Source organism: Perognathus longimembris, chromosome 28, assembly GCF_023159225.1.
Source record: "Perognathus longimembris pacificus isolate PPM17 chromosome 28, ASM2315922v1, whole genome shotgun sequence".
NCBI lineage: Eukaryota > Metazoa > Chordata > Mammalia > Rodentia > Heteromyidae > Perognathus > Perognathus longimembris.
The window spans coordinates 23,736,558-23,745,278 of record NC_063188.1 but is presented as its reverse complement, the minus strand read 5'-3'; the positions used below and the strand labels follow the sequence as shown (position 1 = coordinate 23,745,278).

General features: G+C 36.8%; 1 non-coding gene across 1 annotated transcript; it reads right to left on the bottom strand.

Moving 5' to 3' along the window:
• Positions 1-948: 948 nt before the first annotated feature.
• LOC125344351 lies at positions 949-1,055 on the bottom strand. Its single transcript, XR_007209488.1, has one exon. It is a non-coding gene; the product is annotated as a U6 spliceosomal RNA (small nuclear RNA).
• Positions 1,056-8,721: the final 7,666 nt, after the last annotated feature.

Here is an 8,721-nt window from a genome sequence, read left to right as displayed (position 1 = left end):
TCTTAGTGGCCACTTTCCCTCACAGTTCCAGAATGGTTTCATTCATCACTGTCATAGTTCCTGTCCATGGTTAGCTCTTCCATTTTATCTGTGGCCACCAGTAAATGAGTTTGCATTTAATATTTTAAAGAGTTTTCTTTGTTGCTGACATTTCTCCACCCACTGATACTTTCACTTATGTGGCTTGCTGTTACTTTTTCCCCCTGCAGTTGGTTGGCAGGAACCAATTTCCCCCAGAATATGGGAGAGGATCGTCCTGTCACTAGGAAAATCTGTCTCATCTTCATCTGATATTGGTTACAAGTGTTCACTCTTTTCTTTGGGTGATAAAGACAGACTTAAGAAGAGGAACAATTTGAGAAATTGGCAGAGGCTGCTGAAAGTTTCAAATGATCAGGTTGGACACTGGGACATTTTTCATTTGAATTTCTGCCCTGGATTGACCTGCTGTCAGTTCTGGGCAAATCACTCACTCAGTCTATTTGTGTCCTCTTCTGTGGTGTGGAAATGATGTTAATTTTCTAACTGGGCTAGGAGGAAAGTAATAGACACTCCAAATTCAAAGGATAGAAAATCAGCAGTAATGATATTGCAAAGGTGCCAGTTGATTTGCATGCATGATGTGTACTCTTAATAACAACATTAAATAACATTGAGACATTCAGTGTCTTGCTTATAAATCTATAACTGAATAACACTGAAGCCACACCCCAACCCATTTGGCTCTAATTTGTTTTTCTTGTGTTTTTATTGAGCTAACCTTAGACCACAATCTTCTTTGTCTCCACTTCCCAAGTACCTTGAATTGCAGATGTGTACAACTACACATCCAACTTGTTCTTTTTTGTATTTTTATTAATATATTTATTTATTATCTAAGTGATGTGCAGAGGGTTTACAGTTTCATACGTAAGGCAGTAAGTACATTTCTTATCAAAGTTGTTACCTAAAAATATGGAACACTTCACAAATTTGCATGTCATCCTTACACAGGGGCCATACTGATTTTCTCTGTGTTGTGCCAATTTTAGTATATGTGCTGCCGAAGCGAGGACTCCAACTTGTTCTTTGAAATGGGGTCTTGCTAACACATGGTCTCCATTTCTTAAGTAACTAGATCACTGCAGTGAGCCATCATGCCCATCTGATGATTTTTTTGTTTTGATTAGGGGTTACTAAATAATTTATTTAGTTAATTTTAAGTTGCTTTACTGTGAGCCTGAAGTGAGTGAGGAGTGTGGTGGGCTGTGGTTTTGCTAGCTCCATCTATACAGCAAGGAAACTTCTTTCTTTTTAATGCACATTTTAGCTTCTTGGTAGATTCTTGGTAGCTTTTGGATGGAATCATAATGATGGCATAAATGCAGTACTTGCTTTGTGCCAGACATTTATCTCAACTCTTAATAATCTTACCTCATCCTGTGAAGTGGATATTTCATCTTCATTTTACTCAAGTTAAATGGTAATATTAAGCCATTTGTCTATGGCTATTCAGCTATGAAGTGGTAGTACTGGTACTATAGCATATGCTGTACTCACACTATATTGTCTGTATTTGAAGAAAAGATTGCTATAACATTCTTGAAACTTTGAAAAGTACTCTTTTTTAAAGTTTTTAATTTTATATCTAAGGTTTACTATCTCTTTCGAGCTATCAATTTCAGGTTTGAATTGTTCCTGTTTTCTTATACCCTGTGGTGCATCATTAAAGTATTTATTTAAGGTGTGTGTGTGTGTGTGTGTGTGTGTGTGTGTGTGTGTGTGTGTGTGTGTGTGTGTGTGGTGTGTGCCAATCCTAGGGCTTTAACTCAGGGCATGGGTGCTGTCCCTGAACTTTGTTGCTCAAGGATAGTAGCTTTTAGGTAGTTAATTAGAGATAAGAATCTCATGGACTTTCCTGTCCAGGCTGGCTTGGAACTATGTTCTTTAGATTTTAGTCTCCTGAATAATTAGGATTACAGGCACGAGCCATCAGCACCTAGTGGCAGTTTAATTCTTTTAATCAGAGTTAAGTTATTTACACATTTAGGGATATTTTTACATTTAGGGATATTCTGATTTCTATGATTTTTGGAATATTTACTCATTGATTTTATAAACACTGTTCATTCTTTTCTTTCTTATTTTTTGAGGTTCATGTTAGTTTGAGTTGAACCTGTTTGATTCTCTTCTACTTCTCCTTTGTTTACCTGTTTGCATTGAATTTATTCTTTTTGTGTTTATATTTGTAAAGCTTATATATACATTTTAAATCTTTAAGTAGTTATACAAAGGAGTTACCATTTCATAAAGCAGTGCATGAATACAATATATCTTGATCAATGTCACCCCTTTATTCCTCATCTTTGAGTATAATTTCTTTGATTATCTTTTGAAATGCTGACTTGTCATGAAATTTTTTGAGTTTGTGCTTCTTGTTAGAAGGCCTTTATTTCTCCACTGATTTTGAAGAATAAGTTTACTGAATAACACTAATCTTGGTTGGTAGTATCCATTTACTCCAGTTCTTGAGTTATTTTATTCTATGCTCTTCTGAACTTTAGAGTGTATATTGAGTGCTCTGATGTAATTCTGATGAGTTTACTTTTGTTAAGTTCACATTTTTCTCTTATAGCCTTTGCTATTATTTCTTTTGTCTGAGGTCTTGGTATTTTAAATATAACATGACACAGATACATTCTTTTCTGGTCATGTGTGAATGTTTATTGAATTTGGATGTTCATATCTTTTCCTAGATTTGGAAAACATTGTGGTAAAATTTCAATGAAGGAGTTGTCTATGCTTTTAATTTGCATCTTTTTTTCTTTTTCTACCCTATGATTTCATACGTTCCATCTCTGGATCATTTGTTGACTATTGTGATTAGACTTTTTCTTTATTACTGCCTGAATGTAATATTTCTTTGAACTGTTTTCAGTCCCTGATAATCATTCTTCTGATTGATCTAGTTTATTAGTGATGCTTTCCAGTTCATTATTTAATTTTTGATTTATTGAATTTTTTATATCCAATATTTCCTTTTTTAGCTGGTCCTGGGTCTTGAACTCTGGGCCTGGTCACTGTCCCTGAGCTTTTGTGCTCAAGGCTTTATCACTTGAGCCACAGATCCACTTCCAGGTTTCTTCTTTTTTTTTTTTTTTTTTTGTTTGTTTGTTTTTTTGGCCAGTCCTAGGCCGTGAACTCAGGGTCTGAGCACTGTCCCTGGCTTCTTTTTTGCTCAAGGCTAGCACTCTGCCACTTGAGCCACAGCGCCACTTCTGGCCATTTTCTGTATATGTGGTGCTAGGGAATCGAACCCAGGGCCTCATGTATACGAGGCAAGCACTCTTGCCACTAGGCCATACTCCCAGCCCCCCACTTCCAGGTTTCTTGATGGCTAATTGGAGATAAGAGTCTCACAGATTTTCCTGCCTGGGCTGACTTCATACTATGATCCTCAGATCTCAGTCTTCCAAGTAGCTAGAATTAGAGGCATAAGCCATTGGTGCCTGACTCTATTTTCCAGAATGTCAATTTTCTCAATTAATTCCTCATACATGTTAACTTTCTCACCTGGTCCTTAAAATTTGTTTCCTTACTTCATCTGTTTGAATCCTCTTTGAGGTATTGACAATTTTTAAAAGTAGGCTTTCAAATTCTTTGTCTTGCATTTGGACCATTTCAGTATCCTTACATTTGGTTATTGAAGTATTAAGGGCTTTTGGAGGAGACATGTTAATTTTATTTTTCATATTTCTTATGATTTTTGCTAAAATTTGCACCTTTTTGAGGATTATATAACTTCCATGTTCTTAAAATATTATGAAGATGTTATAGTTGACAACCTTCTTTTGGGGTTATGATTTCTACTACCACTCAGAGCCGAGAAAGCAGGCAACAATAAGAAAAGAAAACCAATATTTCAGAAACAAGCCAGATGTTTAAACATAGTTTAAAACAAATAGAAATACCAAGTATACCTTTAACAATTTTAGGAAAGAAATTAGGATGCTAATAGAATAAAGTAAGAGTTTAAAACTTATTAAAATGAAGGTAATTAACAAAATGAAATGAATGGTGAAAGGAAAAAGGAAATAGGAATTAGGATAGAAAATATGGACAAGTAATGGGATGAGGGTATAAGAAATGACAATTATGAGAACACAATACAAAGGAAGATAAATATAAAAAGATTTAATCCACACTCCCCAGTTGTTATTTCCCTATTATTGAGGAGAAGGTGGGTTTTCCCTTCTGTGTTTTTATTTTCTGTTTCCATTGTTAGGGGGAGGTGAAGGAAGTAGAGATCACTTTTGTTTTCCTTTTTGAGGTATAAACAATTTAGACCATAAAGGTATGTTTGCAGACTGAGCACTACCTAAGAATCAGGGCACTCCTTGTCAAACTGTCTGGTCCTTTCGAACTGTACAAAGCAGTCAAACCAAAGCATTCTGCAATGACTGGGAAAAGAACAGAGATGATTGATCCAATGTGTTCAGGATTCACTGTTTCCCCTTAAAATTCCTGTTCATCTCCACATATTGGCTAGTCTTTCTCCTCTTACCATAGTTTGGGCTGTAGCTCCACTGATGTGTCTTCTCAATGTCCCTTTGCAGCTTGTCTCAACTATGTCTAAGTTCTAGGTAGTTTCTTGGGTCCACACTGATTTTGGGGGTAGTTGCTAGCTTAGCTGGTGTTGGGAGGGGAGGGTGCTTTGAAGTTTAGTGATAGAAAGATTCAAAGTCTTCTGATCTTTCAGAGAGGTTTTACTCTAATTATCCATGGCATCAGTGAGCAAGCTAGGAAGTAAAGAGGGCCTCTAGCATCTGCTAATGTGTAGTTCTCAGATCTTCCATTTTAATTATTATTTTTGCCAAGTGATAACTTGTGTGCCTATGTAGATGTTAAGGCTTTCCTTTTCTCTTTTGCTTGCTCCAGTACTGGAGTGAGTATTATTTTTCTTGCCTATCATTTTGCCTAGTTTTCTGTTAGAGTTATTGATTGTCTTATAAATCTAAAGTTCAGTATTTCTGGAATTCACCTGGTCTTTGTCTATTCCTCATTGTTTCCATTCTTTGACTTTCCCTAATACCCACCTTACCCTGCATCCATGTAATTGATGTTTTATTTTAGATTGGTGCAAATTTAGTAAAGTGCTGGGTGTCACTAATTTGCCATTTTCCCAACCTCTCTCCAACCCTGAAATTTCAAACATTGTCTTGCCATCAGCTGATAGAATACAATTGCATGCTATGTAATTCATAAAGCTTTATACAGAAATAAAGTCTTTAGAAATTACTATTAATGTAAGGAACTCTTAAATGACATGAAACTTAACTTGAAAAGGTTTATTTCTAATTTAAATTTTACTGTAAAGTTGATGTACAGTTACATAAGTCAGGTAATGAATACATTTCTTTTTTGAACAGTTAACCTCTCCCTTATTTTCTCCCACTTTCCTCCCTCCCAGTCCCTACTATCCCCTAAGTTGTAAAGTTTACTTCCAACATACAGTGATCTCTCACCCATCACGGGACTTATATTCCAGAGACCCTTGCAATATATGAAAATCCACGAAGTAGTAGCATTATATTTATTATTTATATATTTCTTTAGGGATTTATAAACCCTTCTCATTCTCCCATAAACCATTCCCACTCTCTTAACCTTTCTCACACTCTTATAAACACTTCATATGCTCTTAAACACCTTTTATACTCTTAAACCTACATAATTTTAGCAACATAAAATTCTATATGGGTACTCACCAGTGAAGTATACTACAACTTGAATGATGAAGATCATGAAACTGTTCAGTGCTGATGATGAAGAAGGTGATGAAGATGAGATGAATGTATTGCATAGCCAAGAACAGAAATACAGCTCTTCTTAAGGCACCATTTCATCAGGAGCTTCATCAGGTGGTTCAGTATTTTCACCATGGGTCGTAACTTCTATTTTCATTAAAGGCATAGGAGTAAACTGATACCTTTGTATGAGTGATGAACATAGTTATGGGGAGTTGCTGGAGCTGCTTTTTCAACTGAATGAGAAGATTTTTTTTTTTAATAAACTGACATGACACTCTTTTTTGTATTTACAAAGTGCAATGAATGACTCATCTGGGGATCCCATTCTTCAGCCACTCACTGAAATTCCTTGACCATTCTGACCACGGTTGCCTCCTCTTCTCCAACCTGTAGTTTGTCTTGTTCCTCATCCTCTTCTTCACTTGCTGCCTTCATCTCACCTATGTTCAGGCTTATAGTCCCCTTCCTCAATGATGGATTTGAACATGTCATCCTCAGCTCTGGCTTTATCCTCTGAAGCAACTTCTCCATGCAGAAAAATGCTCCTGAGTCCAAAGCATCTTTAAAATTTGTCAAGCCAGCCCTTACTCTGGTGGAAGTAGCACTCAGTGTGACTGCGTCTGCATTATTGTCCTCATCTTCATCCTCATCACCTTTGTGAACGTCCGTGCTTTCCACAAGACTATCATAAAGTTTTCTGGCCTTCATCTACATGGTGTTGGTGTTCAGTAAGATATTCTTCTTCCAGTAGTCATTTATCCACAGGGCCAGTGCTGACGCCATCCTTACAATGGCCTTATTTGCAGTCTTGTTAAAAGTCATTGTTACCATAAACCTATTTTTCTTGTCTTTCTTTATGTAGTGAACAGTAGATTCATTGATCCCAAAATGGCAGCTTACAACCACATAGCTTTTGCCTTCCTTTAAGATGTAGAGAAGTTTCACCTTTTCTTTGATGGTAAGAATCTTCCTCTGGCACTAGGGTTCACTGCCAGAAGCCTTAGAAGGCAAAGAATGTTTGGGTGGCATCATAGCACTTGAAATAAATTCAAACTTTTACAAAAATTTCACAAAACAACACTGCAGCAAAAAACTATGCACAGTGATCACAGATCGATGTGAAATGGACAAGGAGAGATGCTGAACATATGAGCATAGTATGAGAGAGCAAACAGACTAATGCTATGGCCACTGAGCCAATCAGCGCCCAGGATACAGAACACAGTGTTGTGGTTGGCCTCCTTCCATTCCATCAGCCAGTAGTGTGCCTTGTACAATCTCATGTTAGCCAGCTTGCACAAGCGGTAGTGGCATACTACATGTCCATTGTGTACAGTATGGTATTCACCCATTGATGAAATTCATACTCTATTGTATTTTGATTTAATATTCTTTTAATCTTTTGAATTAACATTTTATATTGTTTTATGTTTTTAGGCAAAAATAATTAAAATAATAAATATTATAGAAATACCTATATACCGCAAAATCCTGCGATATAGCAAAAACTCCACAATACAGAACTAGATTAAAAAAAATCCCCACAAAACAGTGAAGCTGCAATAAGTGAACCATGACATAATGAGGGATGACTGTAGTGTCTAGTGCGTATCACTTGAATTGGTTCACCCTTTGTCCCACCACTGTGATTCCCTTTCCCTTCCCCAAATTAGATAAACTTATATACAAGACAAAGGATTCAGAAATAAAAAGCAGTAACAACTGAGAATAAACCAAAAGGTGGAAAAAGAAAGAAAAAATGCAAACAATAGAATAAAAAACCCTCATTTCCATTTCTTGGAGTTCATTTCAATAAGCATTATTTCATATCACCATATGCACATGGGTCCTGAGCCATTATGATCCGCTGCTAAGAATATCCTAGACATCTTATAGTTATCACCAATGAGGGACATCATGCTTCTGCATTTATTTAGGTCTGGTTTACGTTGCTTAATATAATTTTTTCCAAGTCTTTCCATTTCCTTTCCAATGAGGCAATGGCATTCTTTTTGATGGAAGCATAGAATTCCAGTGTGTGTGTGTGTGTGTGTGTGTGTGTGTGTGTGTGTGACATATATATACATATATATAATTTTCTTGATCCATTCATCCACTGATAGGAATCTGGGTTAATTCTATATCTTACCTATGGTAAATAATGCTGGAATGCCCTAATAAATATGGTTGTGCAGGTACCTTTAGTGCAGGCTGGTTTATGGAATTTGGGTAAATGCCCAGGAGTGGGATTAATGGGTCATAGAGAAGTTCTATGGTTAGTCTTTTTTTTTTTTTTTTGTCAGTCCTGGGCCTTGGACTCAGGGCCTGAGCACCGTTCCTGGCTTCTTTTTGCTCAAGGCTAGCACTCTGCCACCTGAGCCACAGCGCCACTTCTGGTCATTTTCTGTATATGTGGTGCTGGGGAATCGAACCCAGGGCCTCATGTATTTGAGGCAGGCACTCTTGCCACTACGCCATATCCCCAGCCCTATGGTTAGTCTTTTGAGGAATCTCCATGCTGTTTTCCAGAGTGGTTGAAGAAGTTTACATTCCCACCAACAGCGTAATGGAATTATCATTTGGCAACATACTCACCAGCACCTGTTAATATTAGTTTTCTTGATAATGGCCATTTTAACTGGGGTGAGGTGGCATCTCAATGTTGTTTTGATTTGCATTTCTTTTTTTGTTTGTTTTGTTTTTATTTTTATTGTTAAGGTGATGTCCAGAGGGTTACAGTTATATAAGGTAGTGAGTACATTTCATGTCAAACTTGTTACCTCCTCCTTCATTTTTCTCTCACCTTCTCCTCTCCCCAACTCCCTCCCGGCCCATGTTGTACAGTGAGTTTACAACATATTGTCTTGTGAGTATTGCTATTGCATTGGTTCACCCTTCCTACCATTTTGATGTTCCACTTTGCTCCCCTTAT